This window comes from Orycteropus afer, unplaced genomic scaffold (assembly GCF_000298275.1).
Source record: "Orycteropus afer afer isolate SDZICR_OR568_19922 unplaced genomic scaffold, OryAfe1.0 scaffold00139, whole genome shotgun sequence".
NCBI lineage: Eukaryota > Metazoa > Chordata > Mammalia > Tubulidentata > Orycteropodidae > Orycteropus > Orycteropus afer.
The window spans coordinates 7,112,501-7,119,533 of record NW_006921726.1 but is presented as its reverse complement, the minus strand read 5'-3'; positions in this window follow the sequence as shown (position 1 = coordinate 7,119,533).

Below are 7,033 nucleotides of genomic sequence, written 5' to 3'. Positions count from 1 at the left end.
CTCATAGTGACCCCTCCTTGGGTTTCAGAGGCAGTATCATGATGGAAGTAGATTGCCCCATTTTAATAGCAGACTTAAATTGGAATCTTAAGACCCTCTTACCCAAAACTTCTGCTTTTTTAGTAAGACATGAAGGCTCAGCTATTACTCGTTTTTTTTTTTTTTTTTTTCTAGCAGAAGACGGCATACGAGATGTCGAGCAGTGACTGGAGTTCAGACGTGTGCTTGCCCCATCTTCCTTCCGAGGAGTGGCTGGTGGGTTTGAACCACCAGCCTTCTGGTTAGCAGTCAAGTGTCTTAGGCACTACGCTACAAGAACTCCCAAATGAAGGAGTATGTATTATAAATCTATTTTCCTTTCCTGGATCTTTGTTGTTGTTGTTGTAGTTGTTATGTGCTGTTGAGTCAGACTCAACTCACAGCAACCCCTCCTTGGGTTTCCGAGGTGGTATCACTACGGAAGTAGATTGCTCAACCTTCCTTCCAAGGAGTGGCTGTTGGGTTTGAACTGCCAGCCTTCTGGTTAGCAGTCAAGTGCCTTAGGCACTATGCTACCAGAGCTCCCTTGAATGGCTGGGTGGAGTTTTAATTCCCAATTTCATCCACATTGCTGTCACTTGTTTAATGTCCTTTGGATGCTGTGAAAACATTGGAAATTTGCACAGTCATAGATCCAATTAAATAGCCCAGCTGGTGCAATGGTGAAGTGCTAGGCTACTGTTGACTAACCGAAGCCAGTGGCTTGAACATACCACCTGCTCCAAAGGTGAAAAGACCTGATGATCTGCTTCCACTAAGATTACAGCCTATGAAACTCTAAAGGGTAATTCTACTCTGTCCTGTAGGTAAGGTAGGTATGGGTTGAAATTTACTTAATGCACACTGCTACGACAAAAGATCCCACTACTGTTCAAAGCCAACTACTCTACAATGATGAAGTCATGAATCAGTGGGCATTCCCAAAGTCATGGAATAAGAAAGAGGGGATGTAAACACAAGAGTGCTGATCTCCATTTTGGAGAGAAAAGCAAGCATGTTCCATCTTAAATCTGGAGTGATGTATACATTTTTCAAATAATGCTATTAATTCCCCATCCTTTGTATGAAATTTTATAAGCTACAAAGCACTTCATATTCATTGTCTCATTTTCATCCTCAAACAACCCTGTGAGGAAAGTGGAGCATGTGATATTCTCAGTCACCAGAGGATTAAACTGACATTCAAAAAAATTTCATAAAGTTTTACAAGCAGTAGAAAACAAAGGTCCACATCTATGGTCCTTTTCTCCTTCCAGTGCACCATATCCTCTCACCTCACTCACCGGCTTCTCCTCCTCCAGTCTACCACTGCACAAATTCACACACCTGTCATCTCTTTCTTGGCCATTACAAGAACCTCCAAAAGGGTCTCTCTGCCTCCATCTAGTCCTCTTTTATACATCATATTCTGTATAGCTACTACAATGATAAACATAAAACACAAATCTGAGTGTGCATTTCCATTCTTTCATATTCATTAATTCCTCTGTTCTCTCATACTCACACCATTATCTATCAAATATAATACAAAAAACTCACTGCCATCGAGTTGATTCCAACTCATAGTGATCCCCTTTGTGTTTCTGAAGCAGCAAATCTTATGAAAATAGATTGCTTAATCTTGCTTCGGCGGAGTAACTGATGGGTTTGAAATGCCAGTCTTCTGGTTAGCAGTAAAATGCCTTAGGCACTATGCTCCTTATCTACCAGATAAAGAATGACATGACCAAAAAAAAAAAAAAAAATCACTACCATCAAGTCAGATCTGACTCATAGCAACCCCTCTTTGGGTTCACAAGGCAGTATCACTATGGAAGTAGATTGCCCAATCTTCTTTCCAAAGAGTGGCTGGTGGGTTTGAACCACCAGCCTTCTGGTTAGTAGTCAAATGCCTTAGGTACTATCCCACCAGAGCTCCTAGAATGACATGAATTAGAGTCTAATTTTCCAACCTTATCTCTTACAATTCTATGCCATAAAATTTATCTTCAAAGCACATGAAGTTAATTTTTTGATCTCTGAATGAGATCATGTTGCTTAAAGAGTCTAGATCTTTTCATAGGTTCTTCCTTCATGTGGGCCTTCTCTCCTTATCTGACAGATTAATGTCTATTCATCCTTCAAGCATCAGATCAAATATTACTGTATACAATCATATATGAAGCTTTCCCTGACTCCCATAGGAAGATTTAGCCACTGCTTTCTGTGAGCTTATTTATATCTTGTACACTCTGTTGTTGTTAATTTTCTTTACGTCATCTCCAACTCATAGTAACCTTACACACAACAGAACAAACATTGCCTTGTCCTGTGCCACCTTCCACTGTTGTGAGTATTGTATCACTGCATTGAGAGTTTTGCTCATCTTTCCTAATCCTCTACATTTACAGACATGATGTCCTTTTCTAACAACTGGTTTACCTGATGACACGTACAAAGTAAGTGAGCTGAAGTATTGGCATCCTCCTTATTTAGGAGCATTCTAGTTGTATTTCTTCTAAGACTGACTTATTCATTCTTCTGGCTGTTCATGGTGCATTCAATATTCTTCACGAACACCACAGTTTAGGTGCATCTGTCTAGCTTTTTCCATGCATTTGGGGTGATTAAAAAGACCATGGCTGACTTCTAACAAGATAACAGAACAGGCAGACAAGTTACCCAGACTCTCTACAACAAAAAAAAAAAAAAAATGAGAAAGCAATTGAAACAGATACAGAGGATAATCCTAGAAACTTGAGTTTAGAAGGAAAGGATAAAGAAGCGAATTAAACACTGAGCTCTGGTAGTGTAGTGACTAAGTCACTTGACTGCTAACCAGAAGGCTGGCAGTTCAAACCCACCAGCCACTCCTTGGAAGGAAGGTTGGGCAATCTATTACTGTAGTGATACCACCTTGGAAACCCAAGGAGAGATCACTATGAGTCAGGTATGACTCAATGGCACATAACAACAATGACAACTTTAGAAGAAACTAAATGAAAACAGTGTATAAGGACACAAATGAAGCTGTGGACTATTGACTGACCTGATGGTACAGCCATTTTGAATATTTTCAAGTGGTGTTCCAATTTAGGCAACAACCTGATAATCAGCTCTGTTTGCTGAGGACTGCATGGGCAACCACACTTATGGCTGGTGACCAGAAAGAAACAGTCCTTACATAACCCAATAGCATCTATATCTCCTGCAGCCCCACCCTCTGGGAAAGCACTCACCACCTGCTCCTGCGCCAACTGATCAATGATAGATGGAGGCCAAAACCCTCCCACATTGCCCTCAAATCCTCTACATGAACAGCTAATAGAGATCTGGCACATATTCCCATCCTCTATAACACCCACCAGGAGACAGGTGGTGAGTGCCTAAGTGCTACCAAACTGACAAATAGAGTGGCACACCAACCTAGCATGCTTCCATATATCAAAACAAAATAAAGCAAAATAAATAAATAAATAAATAAAGAGGCAAATCACATCAACATAAATCACCAATTAAATATAATACAATTACATCACAATGTCTCAAAGACAACTGAAAATCCCAGTCCACACAAAGAATTAACATAAGGTAGTAAAAATAATAGACTAGAGAATGAAGCCAGAAAACCTCCCCGAGGAAGAAGTGGCATTGGCACTACCTGATAAGAAATTCAAAAGAATTATATTTAAGTACTTTCAATGAACTAAGAGACATATCAAGAACACTACCAAAATCAGGGGAAACACAGAAAAAACTCTGGATGAATTCAGGAAAATAATACAAGAACCAACTGACAACAAAATGAAAACTTAGAAACCTTACTAAAACAGCAAATAGAAATCCAAAAGATTAATATTAAGATTTCAGAAATAGCACATTGGAAGGGAAAAGGAATAGAATTGAATCAATTGAATACAGAATTAATGAGATTGAAAACAAATCTCTCAATACTGTTTTGTTAAGGGAACAATCAAAAAAAGAACAAAAAAATGAAGAAAGTCTAAGATTTATATGAGGCACTATTAAGAGGAATAGCTATGTGTGATTGGACTTCCAGAACAGGAAGGGACAAAAAAAAAAAATCACAGAGAAAATTGTTGAAATTTTTTTGAAGAGAACTTCCCTAATATGACAAAGGACAAGAAGATAGTTATTCAAGAAATTTGATGAAATCCAAGCAGGATAGACCCCAGAAGAAAATCACCAACATATATCATAATCAAACTTTCCAAAGCCAAAGACAGTGAACCCTGAAAGCAGCATGGGAAAAATGAAAAGTTACCTAAAAGTCCAACCAATAAGACTAAACTCTGATTTCTCAGCAGAAACTATGCAGGCAAGCAGGCAAAGGGATGACATATATAAACCCCTGAAATTAAAAAAAAAAAAAAAAAAAATTCTCAGTGATCAATAAGCAGCATCATGATAAGCAGAGAAAACACTGAAGTTGTTAAAGATTTCATTTCAGTCAATCACAACTACTCTGAACCTTAAGGAAAGAGAAAAAAAAAAAAAAAAAAAATTGTCAACCAAGAAAAATATTCCACTAATATAATAATAAAACCAGGATATTATCAGATATACAGAAATTAAGAGAATTTGTAAACAATAGACCAATCTTACAAGTGATGCTAAAGTCATTTGGAGAGAGAACCAACAACAGGAGACAACAAAGTGAGATTAACACATGTGAAAATATCACTCAGAAACCAAACCTGATATAGAAAGACCAAATTAAAATAAACTTACAAGACTGAAAACATGGACCAGGACACATCAATTTTAAATGAAGACAACTACAAAGCAACAAGAAGGAATAAATAATATAGTTACAGAACTTCCAAATGAGAGGAAGTCAAGATGCTTTTAAAATAGAACAAGCTGAACTTCCAGTAAGATGGAATAGGCAAAAAGAATGCATGGACCCTCTTCAACAAAGAAAAGGGGAAACAATTAACACAGATACAGAAGGTAATCTAGGACCCCTGAGCCTTGAAGGGAAGGATATAGAAGTGGACTAAACCCCAAGTAGCAGAAGAATTTGCATGAAAATACCAAAAAGGAGGCATATGGAGCTGCAGTCTGGCAGTGATCCTGAGTGATCCTGATAGCACAGACAGCTTGGACACTGCCGAGTCTGATAGGACCTAAGAATTAACCTGAAAATCAGCCCTGCTAGCCAGGGACTGCACAGAGGACTGCTCTGGTGGCAGGGGACTAAAAGGTGAAGCAGCAGCGAAGAGGAAGGCAGGCTCAGCTGTGGACTTTTCCCTGTCCAGAGGGTGCTGCCATGTTGAATGTTTACAAGTGACATGAATATTTTGGAAAATTAAAGAGACAGCACTCTCCCAGATTCCAGGGGCTTAAGAACAGGTTCTGCTTGCCAGTAACCCCAAGGAAACTCCAGACCTAAATGATTGACAAGGTGTGACATTCCCCTTGTTACTCTTATACCACACACCTGCTTGGTGAACAGAAGTGTGGCCATCCCCCACTCCCACCCACCTTCTGGGGCCGCAGGAACTCCAGCCCACTCTGTGTGCTCTGACAGACCCTAAGTGCCTTGCCCTGCCCTCCCCAGATTTTTTATTTTTATTATTATTTTTTTGTTTTGTTTTTAGTTCAGTTGTTTGTGTCAGTTTTAAAACTACTACTATTATTAATACTTTTGTCCTTTTGACTATTATTCTTTATTCTTCCCCTCCCAGGTCCTAGCTTTCAGCTTTATTTCTTTTCCCTGTTCCTGGTTGCAATTTTTTTTTTTCCCCTTGTGGTTAACCCTGTCTCTTGTTTTTCTTTTTGCATTTTTCCCATTTTTTTCTGGATTATTCTCCTTCTCTATCTTTTTTTTTCTTTTTTTCTCTTATTGCCCTATCCTCAGATATTGCAGGTTTTTTGTTTTTTTCTTCCTCTTTTTCTTTTTTTGGTTACTGTTCCTGTGTGATTACATAGTGTATTTTTTGTCCATGTGCTTTTAGTTCATTGATGGTTATTCAATTGTAATTTTTGTCTAACTGATGGGGAGATAGCAACAGTCCCCATAAGACACAACTACACCCACACCTCCTGAAACTTCACTTACTGAGTGAGAGCCACCAGCTCCATCTCCACCAATGAGCCAATGATAAAAAACCACCAAGAAGAGCCTGAATTGCCCTTGACTGTTCTTCACAAACTGTTAACAGAGCTCTAAATACAACAGTGCCACAATGTCTCAGAGACAACAGACAATCACAGTCCACACAAAGAAGCAAGATAAAGGGGTAGAAACAAGGGAGCAGGATACAGACCCAGAATACATCCCTGAGGAAGAAGCAGCATTGGAACTCTCTGATAAGGAATTCAAAATAATTATATTTAGGTATCTTCAAAGAATCGAAAGACAGACCAAAGAAAACACAGAAAAATCCCTAGAAGAATTTTGGAAGAAAACATAAGAACAAAATGAAAAAAATAAATGAAAAATTAGAAATGAATCTAAATCTACAGATAGAAATGCAGAAGATTAATACTAAATTGTGAGAAATAGATAACACATTGTAAGGGCAAAAGAGTAGAATTGGTGAAATGGAAGACAGAATTAATGAGATTGAAGACAAATACCTGAATACTTCTTTGGAAAGAGATCAATGAGGAAATAAATAAATAAAATGAAGAAAGACTAAAGTTCATGTGGGATACCATCAAAAGGAATAAACTATGTGTCATTGGAATTTAAGAACAGAAAGAGAAAAATAAAAGCACTGAGAAAATTTCCAAGATTTGTTGGAGATGAGCTTCCCTGATATGATGAAAGATAAGAATATAGACATTCAGGAAGTCCAATGAACCCAAAACAGGATAGACCCCAAAAGAAAATCACCAAGACACATCATCATCAAACTCATCAAAACAAAAGACAAAGACAGAATCCTGAAAGCAGCATGGGAAAAACAAAAAGTCACATACAAAGGACAGACACTAAGAATAAGCTCTGATTTCTCAGCAGAGACCATGCAACCAAGAAGGCAAT